This window comes from Grampus griseus, assembly GCF_964374135.1.
Source record: "Grampus griseus genome assembly, chromosome: X".
In the NCBI taxonomy this organism is placed as follows: domain Eukaryota; kingdom Metazoa; phylum Chordata; class Mammalia; order Artiodactyla; family Delphinidae; genus Grampus; species Grampus griseus.
The window spans coordinates 124,997,470-125,010,441 of NC_138999.1; positions in this window are offsets into that span (position 1 = coordinate 124,997,470).

A 12,972-nucleotide genomic window follows, 5' to 3' on the forward strand; every position below is an offset into this window, starting at 1 on the left:
CAGTGTAAAATATTTTTATATTAAATTTTCATTATTTTGATAGGACCACATTTCACTTTAACCAGTGAAATTTTAGCATCTGAATTGAGATGTGCTTTAGGTGTAAAATGTACACCAGATTTCAAACACATAAGATGAAAAAATAAAAGAATGTCAAATGTTTCATGAATAATTTTTTATTAAGTACGTTAATACATTTCAAATATATTACTTTAAATATGATATTAAAATTAATTTCACTTGTTTCTTTGTACTTTGTTGATGTGACTAGATCATTCAAAATTATATATGTAGCTCATGTTATATTTCTATTGGACAGTGCTGCTCTAGAATGTTCACATGGTAATGAGTTCCAGCAGATACACTGTTTTGTAGAGATAATCTCTATCTGGGATATTATACCTGTAGTAAGGGTCACAGTCAGGCCTAATCTTCATTATAGCCCAAGCGGAATCTCTTACAGCTCCCTGTCGCAACTGGTATGCATCACAGGCATTAGCCCCAATCTATGTCCATGTAGGTCGGACATTACTGTCCATTTGTGGCTGACAACACCTTTTAGTGGTGTCCAAGCTAGCTGCATGTTGACTACTCTAAGAACGCATAGGTATTCTACATTACTTTGAATAGCTTGATATGAAAATACTCAGTTGGGGACTTACTCAGTGGTCCAGTGGTTAAGACTCTGCGCTCCCAATGCAGGGGGCCTGGGTTCCATCCCTGGTCAGGGAACTAGAGCCCGCATGTTGCAACTACAAGATCCCGTGTGCCACAAGTAAGACCTGGTGCAGCCAAATAAATAAATATTTTTTAAAAACTTATAAAAAAAAAGAAAGAAAATACTCAGTTGGATACAAAAATACATTTAAGTACCAAAAATTCAGTATTACACTTGTCAATGAAATAAAAGAGATGTTGAATTTTCTATATAGTTTCAACTATTGTCCATTTTGAATTGTAAACAATGATTTTACATTTTGAACGAAGTTTCTCATCCATGGTGACTATCAAGAATTTGATGCTGATCAGGAATTGCAAGGAGCTTTTCAAGTGCAAAATCTTTATTTCCTCCTTCCTTTAACAAATTTGTTTAACAAACAAATTAATGGAGTACCTACTCTGTGCCCAGAGCTTTTCTAATGCATGGACTAAATCAGTAAACAAAAGAAAAAAAATACCTTGCCCTCACGGTGCCAGAGGTTGAGGTAGGCACAAGGACTGTTGGCCACCTCTATTTGCAAATGCATTTCTGAACAGAAAATTTCCTCTTGTAACATATTGTACCGTCTACTCATCTTACAAACAAGAGGACTGAGCCCTATATATTGTTTGACGGTATTAATTTCTTCCATTGATCAGAGTTTAATAATTTATTTTTTAATATTTAAAACACAATTTAGGATGTTTACTTCATTTCTCCTATATTCCCCACCCCCACCCCCGCCAAATCCTTCATTCATAGAGAATGGGACCAAATCTCATTAGGCTAGGACTTGCCTAACCTGGATTAGGAAAAACTACCAATTTGGCTGAAACATGATATTCTTATGGAAAAATGCTGAACTGTAACCTATTTGTATATGACCCTTCTATAAAATCTCAAGACCTACCTTTGAGTCTTCCCACAACCCCCAAGTCATAATGGAAAGTTCTCTGTCTTTCTTGGGGGCACAATTTTTTAAAGGTTGTGCTGCCCTTATCTCCCCTATTTGCCTTGAGGGTCAGAATACCTCTGGGACCTAAATTTGGCCTCTGTAGTCCCCTCTAGAGTTCTTTCTAGGAGCTCCAGGGATCTTTATGAAAATGACCTCCTGTACTTATCCTGACCTTCCGAAGAACCTGCAGTGAGTTATCTTACCCATACGTAAATAGTACTGCTCGAGCACCATTCTGTAAGGGAGTACTTCCTATCTTTTTCATACTAGGGCACACATAGGAAGCGATACCTGCGTAGTACAGTGGGGTAAAGTGGAGGGCATCAGGGGCATCTAAGAGGGACTTGTTTAAAAAAAAACTATATTTTTCTTTATATTATACAATTATGAAAAATATATTAAGGGAAACAAAATACCAAGCATTATGGAAGAAATTAAACACTGAATTTGATGAAAACAATGAGAATTTTAGGCTTCCTTTTGTGAATACAATTTTCTATCTGCTTTGCAGCAAAATTCTCAAGAGTTGCCAATACTCTCTCCAATTCCTCTCCTTTCGATACTAATTCCTCTTCCTTCTTTATTTTTATTTATTTATTTTTAATAAATTTATTTATTTATTTATTTTCGGCTGCGTTGGGTCTTCATTGCTGTGCGCGGGCTTTCTCTAGTTGCAGTGAGCGGGGGCTACTCTTTGTTGCGGTGTGCGGGCTCCTCTTGTTGCAGAGCGCGGGCTCTAGGCAGGCAGGCTTCAGTAGTTGTGGCACAAGGGCTCAGTAGTTGTGGCTCGTGGGCTCTAGAGTGCAGGCTCAGTAGTTGTGGCGCACGGGCTTAGTTGCTCCGCAGCATGTGGGATCTTCCCGGACCAGGGCTCGAACCTGTGTCCCCTGCATTGGCAGGCGGATTCTTAACCATTGCACCACCAGGGAAGTCCTTCTTCCTTCTTTAATAAGTTTATTTTATTAACTCCACCTACCCCATCCACCCTTTTCTTATACCTCCTCTGACTCCCCATAGGTACTTATGTGTATTATTTTCTTTCTTATCCTTCCAGCGTTTCTTTATAAAAAGGAAGCATTTTATGAATGGAGAGTCTTATCCTCCCCACTTTTTCTTACATGTGAGGTAGCATGTACTGTTCTGTATACACGGTTTTATACACTTAGCAACATATCCTAGAGATCTTCCAACATCACTGCATAGAGATCATCCTAATTATTTTTTTCAGCTGCATCCTATTCTATCTTGCAGATGTTCCATAGTTTATTTAGATAGCCTACAATGGCAGAACGCTTGGGCTCTTCTAGTATTACAAACAATGCCAATAGGGAAGTAGAGGCAGAGGGAGGTATATACATACATACGTATATAACTTTTGATATATGGAGGGTGTCAGTGATGAATAGAGTACTACTGAAATCTGGGAGGAGGGCCCCTTACAGAGGACGTCCTATATGCATCCCACTAGCGATGTTGGACAGTGTCTGTTTCCTTCCAGCCTTTCCTCTCATTCTCCCTTGAACTCTTTCCAGTCAGGATTTTGCATGAAAGAACAGCATTTACGAAGGCTCAGAGGCAAGAGGAAGCACAGTATATTGAAGCCTGTCAAATAATTCAATATGGTTGAAGCATAGTATGGGGGGGACAAGGAGGAAGATATAAACACAGGGATAAAGATGGAGTTAAGGCAAGAAATTGGGCAGGAGAGGTATATATATACACACATATACACATAGAGAGCAACTTCAAATAATTCAATATGACTTGATTGCAGTACATGTGTGTGAGGAGGGCAGGGAAATAGATGTAAACACAGGTGTCACGATGAGAGTAAAACCTGAAGAATACATAATATGTTTTTTAAATGGAAGGATGAACCAAAAAACTACAAGTGAAGTGGCTACCTCTAGAGAGAAAAGAGGAACAAGGTGGAGGGGACAAGGATACAAGCTACACTTCTATAAATAGGCCTTGTGTGGTAGATTTGATTTTGGAACTACAGAAAATTATTACATAAATATAAGACAAAATTAAAATTTAAAAAACAACCCATAAAAATCAGAAGCAAAACAAAGCAAGTGAAGCTAACTGTATACTGAGTTGGTGGCATAACTTCGGAGAGAGTAACTATACTATTCTGGTTTTGTGTACATTTGAAATTTTCCACGGGTGGGGAGGGGAGAAAGAGGAAGAGGGCGAAGAGGAGGAGGAGGGAGGGGGGGGAAGAGGGAGGCAGAGGGGGGAAGAGGGAGGCGGAGGGGGAAAGAGAGAGAGAGAGTGGCGTGGGGATGCTGGCCAGAGTGATGGGAGGAGAGGGATGGGAGGAAAAGTTAAAGAATGTAGAGTCACAGAAATGACTCTTCAAGCAGGAGGGGATAATCAAAACAATCAAATGCTGCCCCAAGGTCAAATAAAATAAGGACTGTGAAGCGTCCATCACACTGAGCATCACTTGAATAGAGACGATTAAACATTACGTGTGGTTTGAAAAGGGAAAATGTGGTTACGACTCAAAAGAAGGTGAAATCGAGAATGAGCTGTATAATCCTGAACGTGTGGATGTGGTTCTCTTACCTGCGGCCATTGAAACTTCCAGATTCTAACTCTAATACCATTTGTCCTATCCCCTCCCACAAGACAAGTTTGACTCCACCACAATGAGGTGAGCTCCTTCCCAGAGCTTCAGAGTTTCTGAAGTCCCCTGTAAGGCTCTGAAGGCGTCGGAAAGAATAAAGTAGGTAAGATTAGATCCACTTGAGATGCAGCAAGGTACATTACTGTTGCTGCTGTTAGTATTATTATTTAACAGATATTAATATCGCGTGAAGTACCAAGCCCTATCCTATATTAACTCATTTAATCCTCTCAGTAGCCCTATGAGATGGATACTGCTATTACGAATTTTTGCTCTGGCTCTATTACTTTCTCACCACGTGACACTGTCCAAGTCATTTCTCTGTTCTGTGCTCCATTTTTCTCCTCTGTACAATGGAAGCTTTTGGATGGGAATTTCCAAAGTTCTTTTCAACGTTAACATTTCATGAGCTGTGGTAGTGAGAAAATCAGCCCTGGCCACTGACCTAACATGGTGGGAAGGAGCGTAAAGCCAACCTGTCCCCTTTTTACCCCTCTTCTCCCAGCTTAGAGTTCTATTGCCTATATTCTGTCGTTCTCCCTACAAATGGTGGGAAATGTGACCTAACTACAGTGCCTGGCTCTTAGCAGGTGTTTAACAAATATCTGTTGAATAAATTAACAAATGAAAAATCAAATTATCCCAGCCCCCATTTCTTAGAGACCCACGTCTTCATTCAGAGAAAGTGCTGAAATGTTTGCTACAGATGTGTCGGTGCATGTGTGTGCATGTACATGTGCCCATGTGTGTATTTCAAAAGGCATGCTGCATTCCTGTCTAGATTCTTTTTAGTCAAGAAAAAGACTGTTGTGGTCATTTAAAAGCTTTCAGTAAAGAATTTTCTGCAGCAAAACTTCAAGGTTAGATACCAAGGGAACAGATTTTTGGAAGCAGTCAAAAGTGACTTGAGGCTCTTAAGAAAGTTGACTAAGTAGTCTAAACCCTAAAGAGAAAGCTGCTGTTGATGGATTCAATTAAATGGCTGTTCCTTTAGGCTGTGTACAGGTCTGTTAAGGCGTTCTTATGTATGTTTGCTTCTGCATCAATCAGCAAATAATCAAATCTGGAAGTTCCACTCTTTTAATGTTCTCCTATAAAATTATTGGGGTAAAAGAAAAACGTAGGGGCCCCATGCCTTAAGAAAACCAAAACTCACAAAATAGATATATAAGGAGAAGATTATTCATGTTGCAAAAAGCAGTTCACTGAATGCAGAGTTCCTTTAAATAGCCTGCTCCCTCAGTGCCCTTAAGATGTGACTGGATTTTCCAAAATGGTATCTACACAAAGCTTTTCAGGAACACACATGTTTTGTAGAGTGACGTTCCTCTGTATTTAACAGTTACCAATTTGAAGCTGCTATTTAAACAGCATTAATTTTAACATTTATTTGGACTGAAAACTCAGTTTGGAGAAGTAAAAAGTAAAATCTTCCCACTGGAAGCTTTCCAGTAAACACACTACAGAAAGTTCACACTGCAGAGGGAATCTAAAGTTAGTTTTATTGAATATCTGGTCCTCTCGTGTTAGGAGCACTGCATTTTATTTCACAGTTGCACATGAGTTTCTGGGTGATGCTTTCCATGAGTACATTCCAGTATAACGCCTAGATCAGGGTTATCAGAAACTCTTGGAAATTCCTCTCTGCCCTTTATTAATTTCTTGGTTTTGTTTCTGTTTCTCCAACGCAGCAGTCATGATTATCTTGCTGTCTCTTAGAAATGTTCCCTTCTGTGGTATATATGCACTACCTAGTTTCTGTTAGAGTTTGTATACTGAAAAGGAGACTTAATGGAACCTGCATGCCATGGTGGGGAAGAGAAGGACGATTTAAAGCAGGAACATTTGAAAATGAGAAGCAGAAAAAGTGCTGCTCCTGAGGGAATGGTCTTTCTCGTGGCATGCTGCCCAGAAGCTGCTATTCCTTCCTGGCTAAAGCCACAGAGGAGATGGAAAGCGGAATCCAAGAAACAGAGCCGAATTGTGGTGGGAAACAGAGCGTCATGGAAGTCAGCAGTTTGCAAAGCTAGGATGTCCGGTGTGAGAGCAAGACAGGTCGGGAGGCTACACTGCCCAGTCAGTGGCACCTGAGCAGGGCGGCACCAGAGTCAGGGCTGTCACTCACGCCAGAAAACAGTGTTCACAGTGAGGGTGTGACCTGGTGCTCAGGCCACCCGTGGTGGGGTTTCTCAGGAGGGTCACAAGACCTACGGCCCACCTTTCGTGGGGACGGAGCAGCACTGAGGGATGTTAACAGACAAAAGATGGGAACCCAAGGAAACCTGAACCCAAAAGACAGCACAAGGCTCGACGTGCAGAGGCCAAGAGACCACAGTGCAAACGGCAGTTGCCACAAGAGCAGCAGCAGTGGCGGCAGCAGAGAACTGGCAGATAAAGCAGATGATTTTGCATCAAAATCATAGACGCTGGGAAATGCAGGGGGAATCTGGGAGCCCCAGATGTCCACTAGCAAGCACTAATGAGCTGTCCAAAATAGGGATACACGTGCCGCCAAGAGGAAAAAAGAAGACAAAAAGAAAAACCCACCAGCACTGAGACCTAGGCTACCCTTTTAATGTTTCCTGATGTGGCAGAGCATGAAAGAATGAAGTCCAATGTCCAGTGGAATGAGGTAGGGTGGACAGAACCAGGACCTAAGCAAAGTGTGCCTGCAGTAGCGGGACAGGGACTTCTTTTCAAAACAGTTTCCCAAACGACCTTGCCAGCGAGAAGGCCTCCCAACAGATACGGCTCCTCCAAAACAGCCCCACCCCAGCTGGCTCTGGTCGGGGTTTCAGCTGCAGCGGCCATTTCAGTCACCTCCTGCCTGAACTCACCCCAGGCAAGCTGGTACCAGCAATTAACCCAAGGGATGTGACACCTGGTTCTGCAGTTTTAGCAAGATCCCGGGCTGAGTTCCCTTGCATTCCATTGGCTTATTTATTAAGCCCCACATCTACTAAAACTGTCAGAAAATTTTCAAGCTGGTTTCTCATGACCAAAAACATAATCCTATAATCCTCAAAAAATATTTTGAACAGATAAACAGTGCAGTGTAATATTTGACACAGCTAGGCACCTGCAGGCCAGCCTTCTCCAAAGCACAAGCCTGACCACGGCAGATCAGTCTAGTTAGTGGGCCCCAGCCGGTGCACTTAACCCTTTCATCATGCCAGTCAGGCTCCCAACCCACCCTTGGAACTAGAGTAACATTTTTAAACCTTTTCCAGTAGGGTGCAGGTTACATGCAAAAAAGAACACATAAATAAGGTTATCTGGAATACGCGTTAATTTTCAACAGAGTATTGCTGGTTGACCCAAGTGCCTAAATGGGGTACTGTGGAGGTAGTATTTCTCTATGGTAGGCCCCAATACAGATGTTTTACCTTTGGATAATTAAAAGTTGAATATAAGAGTCTGATTTAAAAAAAAACTCTCCCATTTAATGAAAGGTTTGGGGACCACTTTAGGTTGATTTTTTTCATTAAATGCTACTTAAAATTTGATCCTAGGTGGTTTTGAATTTTTAAATTTCACATATCTACCTGAAAGAATATTGACAATGAAGCAAAACCCTTATTAAATATGAAATGAGGACCATGTTCCACTTGCCCAGTAGTATCATTTCCAACAACTTTGTAACCAACTGAAGCTCAAACTGGACCTTGAAAGTAAGTGAAAATGTACCTGAACCTTTAATAAAACAGATGTACCAAAGGGCATGCACTTTATTATGTAGTACACAAGGCTTTTGAACTAGAAACTAATTGTGAATTATGTGTGATATTTCCTTATTTGGTTTCCCCTGGTAACCTTCCATTCTCTCTAAAATTACAGTCAAATTAGAAACAATGAGAGGGTGGAGGAAGAACACTATGAGAAATAGGTTCACTGAAAAATGAACCCCAAACAGAGGAAAGAAGTCACTAGAAGAGCCATAAGAGCCTCAGCAAACAACCCTCCACACCTCAGTAGCCCGTGAGTGCCCCGAAAGGGCCACAAATACAATACAATCCAGGATGTTCCAAGGAGTCATCAAGAAAGGGTTAAATCAGGTTGAATAAAGGACAGAAAATACATAAGGCAGTTTAAAAATTTTTCAACTTTTGGCAAACAAAGGGATAAGTTTCAGTTATGTGAAAAATGCAGTCACAGAGAACACCCCATTCCTTCACAGAGAACACCCCATACCTTATAATGCTCTGTGATAAACAGTAAGAATGGGTCTAGTTTATCGAGTACCTTCACTCAGTGCCTGAGCTCAGGTTCAAATCCAGGGCTGCCAGGTTCCAAATCCTTTCCATTATTCAACAACTCAACAATAAAAAGAATACCTGATTAAAATGGTCAAAGGATTTGAACAGACATTTCTCCAAAGGAAATACAGAAATGACCAAGGGGCGTGTGAAAAGTTGCTCAACATCAATAGGCATCGGAGGAATACAAATCAAAAACCACAGTGAGATACCACTTCACACCCACTAGGATGGCTCTAATCGAAAAGAGGGATAATGACAAGTGTTGACGAGGAGGTAGGGGAATTCAAACCTCCATACACTGCTAGTGGGGATGTTAAATGGCACAACTGCTTTGTAGAACAGTCTAGTAGTTCTACAAAAAGTTAAACATAGAATCACCATCGACAATTCCACTCCTAGGTATAAACCTGAGAGGAATGTTAACGAATATCCACATAAAAACTTGTACACAAATGTTCACAGCAGCATTATTCACAGTGGCCAAAAAGGGAAAACAATCCAAAAGTCCACCAGCTGATAAATGGATAAACAATACGTGGTATATCCATACAATGTAGTATTATTTGGCCATAAAAAGGAATGAAGTACTGATACCTGCTACAACATGGACGGACCTCAAAACTATCATGTAAGTAAAAGTAGCCGGTCACAAAAGACCACATTTTGCATGACTCCATTTATAAGATATGTCAGTAGGCAAATTTTTAGAAACAGAAAGTAGATTAGTGGTTACCTGGGACTGGGGGAGTTGGGTGGCGCAAAATGAGGAGTGATAGCTAAGTGGTACACCGTGTCTTTTAGGGGTGATGAAAATGTTCTAAAACTGACTGTGGTAATGGTTTTGCAATTCTGTGAATACCCTAAAAACACCTGAACTGTAGACTTTAAATGGGTAGATTTTATGATGTGTAAATTATATCTCAATAAAACTGATATATACTTGAAGACATGATTCTTGCCTCATCCAGTATATCTGAAGGATCATTAACACTGGGTTTATTTGCTACTGAATTTTTTAAGCTACTTATGAAACAATGTTGTTTCTGGAGTAATAGTCAAGGATGTACTTTTGCTTCTTTGTTTTAAGTGTGCGCTCTTCCAAAGATGCTGAATATAGCCAAGATTTCATGTTGCTGTTTACTCCCAGTAACAGCACAAAATATTTAGTAATTATATTTCATGGCATACTATATTTATACTAAGATGTAGAGGCAAATCTATCTTGGCAGGCAGAAGTTTTTTCTTTATATTTGTAATTTATAAAGTTATTGCCCTATTATAAAATAATGCATAATCAGCATAGAAAATATGGAAAAATGCAGAAGAGATGAAAAAAAAAAGCCAGTCAACTCTATTCCCACCCACGAGATAGCAACTGTTAACATTTAGGTTTATTTTTTCCCCTTGTTTTGCAATGCATGTTTTTTTTCACACAATTGTGATCACATGGTATACTTCAGCATTTATCTACTGTCTGCTTTCATGAGAGCTTTGAGAAACAAACCTAGTGAAATTTGGACCAGAGCACTAATCTGTCTCTCAAGCTTCCTCCTCCCTCCTCCCTTACCTTCCTTTTCCTGGAGCAGGACACCACCACCAACCAAGCCTGAAGAAAACAAAGACATAAGAAGTAAAGTTACCGAAGAAGGCTGGAAGTGCCCATCATCCTTAAGCGCCCATCCATCATCATGCCACTGCCTGCTGTCTCTCCTAGGCTTACATAGAATGAATCAATACCACGGCAACAGTTCAATTTCATCTTTGCAAAGGAGGTCATGAATACAAATGGAGACTCTAAGGAGACTCACCTCTCTTCTAATCAAGTATTTGACCCGTTTACCCTCTCACAGGAGATCCGCTATGCTATTGCCATCTCCTCAGTAGATGACCTCTTTAATACTGTGAGAACACCACAAAGAGTGACCAGTCCTCCAGAAAACAGAAGGCCGCTTCTCCATTGTTAGGGCATGCTCGTTAGCAGTGTAGGATCATTCCAGGCCGAACACTGTATTTTGAAAGCCAATGATACAAAGTCCATCTATAAGCTGTGTGGAGCCTGCTTAAAGCATGAGGAAACAGAAGCTCCATCTATTCCAAAGTCCCCAGCCAGCAAAAGACAGATAGGTCAAGCGCTTGCAGGTACAAGGTTCATAAAGACACTGTGTGGGAAATGTACACTTACGGTGCATATGTGCTGTGTCGGAGGAAGTGCAATTAGATCCAAAAAAGCCCAAAGCCCCACAATTGAAAACGCTTTGTGAAGGTAAGATCCACATAAGCACTGCAAGATTTAACAAGGTAGCACCTGAAGAAGTTGCTGAGGTGTTTGCTAGACAGCACACACCTGATATATACTTGAAGAGTAAAAAGTAAAAGAGACCTGTTGCTAATACCCTTGTGAATCATAAATCCCAGTTTTCTCTACTATGTGCTCATGATTAAAGTACCTTAGCCTCTCTTTTATACAGATGCAAATAACATGTTTTTAAAGAAGGGATAAATCACCTTAAGCCAGTTGTCGTTTGGATCTAGCTGTGATCAAAAGAACTATTAGGACAAAAGCGGAAAGAAATATTATGCAAAGCCTGTAACATTAGTCACTAATAGTGCCCTGTGGGAGAACCAAATGTAATAAGATGGGTACATAGTACGATGTCAAATTAACCCATCTTTTCAAGGACTACTGTACTAAGAAAAGCGAAGTGAATATGTGTGTACTTGCAAATCCAAAGGTTGAAAGTTCTGAACAAAGCTCTTAATTCATGCCATTTCCCGAAATGACCTGAAGTTGAAGTAGCCAGTCCAGTAGACAGGAAAATACTTGGTTAAAACATGAGAAGAAGCACCACTCAACTCTTGAGAAAATACTGAGGGTCATGAAAGACCAGCTGGAGAGGAATAATTACTTAAATGGATGTTCATCTTGATGAACAAGCACCTGTGAAGTCTTAAACAACAGGCATGATGTACAACAAATGATGACCAGAGGTCAGTAAACAAGTGATTGAACTCAAAGTTCCCTTCCAAGGCTAATACTCATCATATTGATTAATTTCTATCAAAGCAGGCATGAGTCTTGAGCACCCAATAATCTATCCAACACAGAAAAGACAAGCATGGAGAAATACTGCATTGTCATACAATATTTTTTTCTCAAATTTAGTCTTGCAGTTTCAAGATAACTGGAAAACACCATGATGTCACTGTTTATAATGCCAGGGAATGAGAGTTTACATATTATTCTTTGGGCCATTCTGTAGCTTCTATTTGGAGCAAAGAAAAATAATTTCGGAAGTTCATTGTCAATTTCAGCTTGTCATCTTTCTATATCAAAGACAGATGGGATTAGATGCAAACATATGGGAAGATATTTTTTCTAAGCCTAAAATGTCTTGTATATTTGTATATTTTCTCATTATTATACAGGGCTGGGCTGTCACTTGGCTGTCACTTTAAAGTAATTTCATCTGGGACATAGAGACTGTCGAGCCCTAGGTTAATGCAGAATATAGGAAACAGCTATACTAAGCAGACTGGTTTTTTTTCTCTACCCTTCATAAAAACTACTTTTGACCACCGTGTTAAGGGCAGTTCCATCTGTACTTTCATGGTGCCTCTTTCTCAGCAAATGTTGGACTCTACCTCAGGCTTACAGGATCTTCCATGGCACAACTGCTTGCAAAATTGATCTCTGTGCTGTCTTTCCATTTGTGTATTCATTCTCACCTCTTATTTCTGAAATTGAACCAGTGTCTTTATTTGGAGTATATTCTCTCCAGTCAGCATTTGAAGTTCGTTTGCCATAAAACATTTCTTGCCATTAAACAGGCCCTCGAGGGTCTACCTTATCCAGCTACCACCACTGCCCACCACTAAACATTTTAACATGGGATAGTTTTTTGCAGAGTTGGCAGGACTGGGTTGTTTTTCCCACAGTGAGTGGTAATAGACTAAATTTGTTTCCTCTGTTCCTTTGCACCCACATCCCTGAATCACTCCTCCCCCAGTCTCAGATAAGAAGTCAAACAGGGTACCCATTCCAGCTTTTAAAAATTAAAGTGAAGCCATGAAAGATCAGGAAGAAAATATGAAAGAATATTCATCCCTTCTCAGAAGGCACCAGGCTTTTGTAAGCACAAGAACAAAGAAGAAACCATAAAATAAAAGATGTATGGACCTAAGAATTTAAAAAATCAATCTTCTGTGTGCTGAAACAAAACTAAACTGTAAGCAAGAAGCTGGAAACCCACATTTGCCAAACAAATGTGACACGCACAAAAAATGGTTAACTATACAAAAAAATGTTACAAATCAGTAACAAAAAGACAAACATTCTAAGAGATAAATAGGCAAAGGACCACACCCTACTGTTGATTGTCCAACTCAGCAAGCATCCTCCACCCCCTTCTCCTTTGCCTGCACC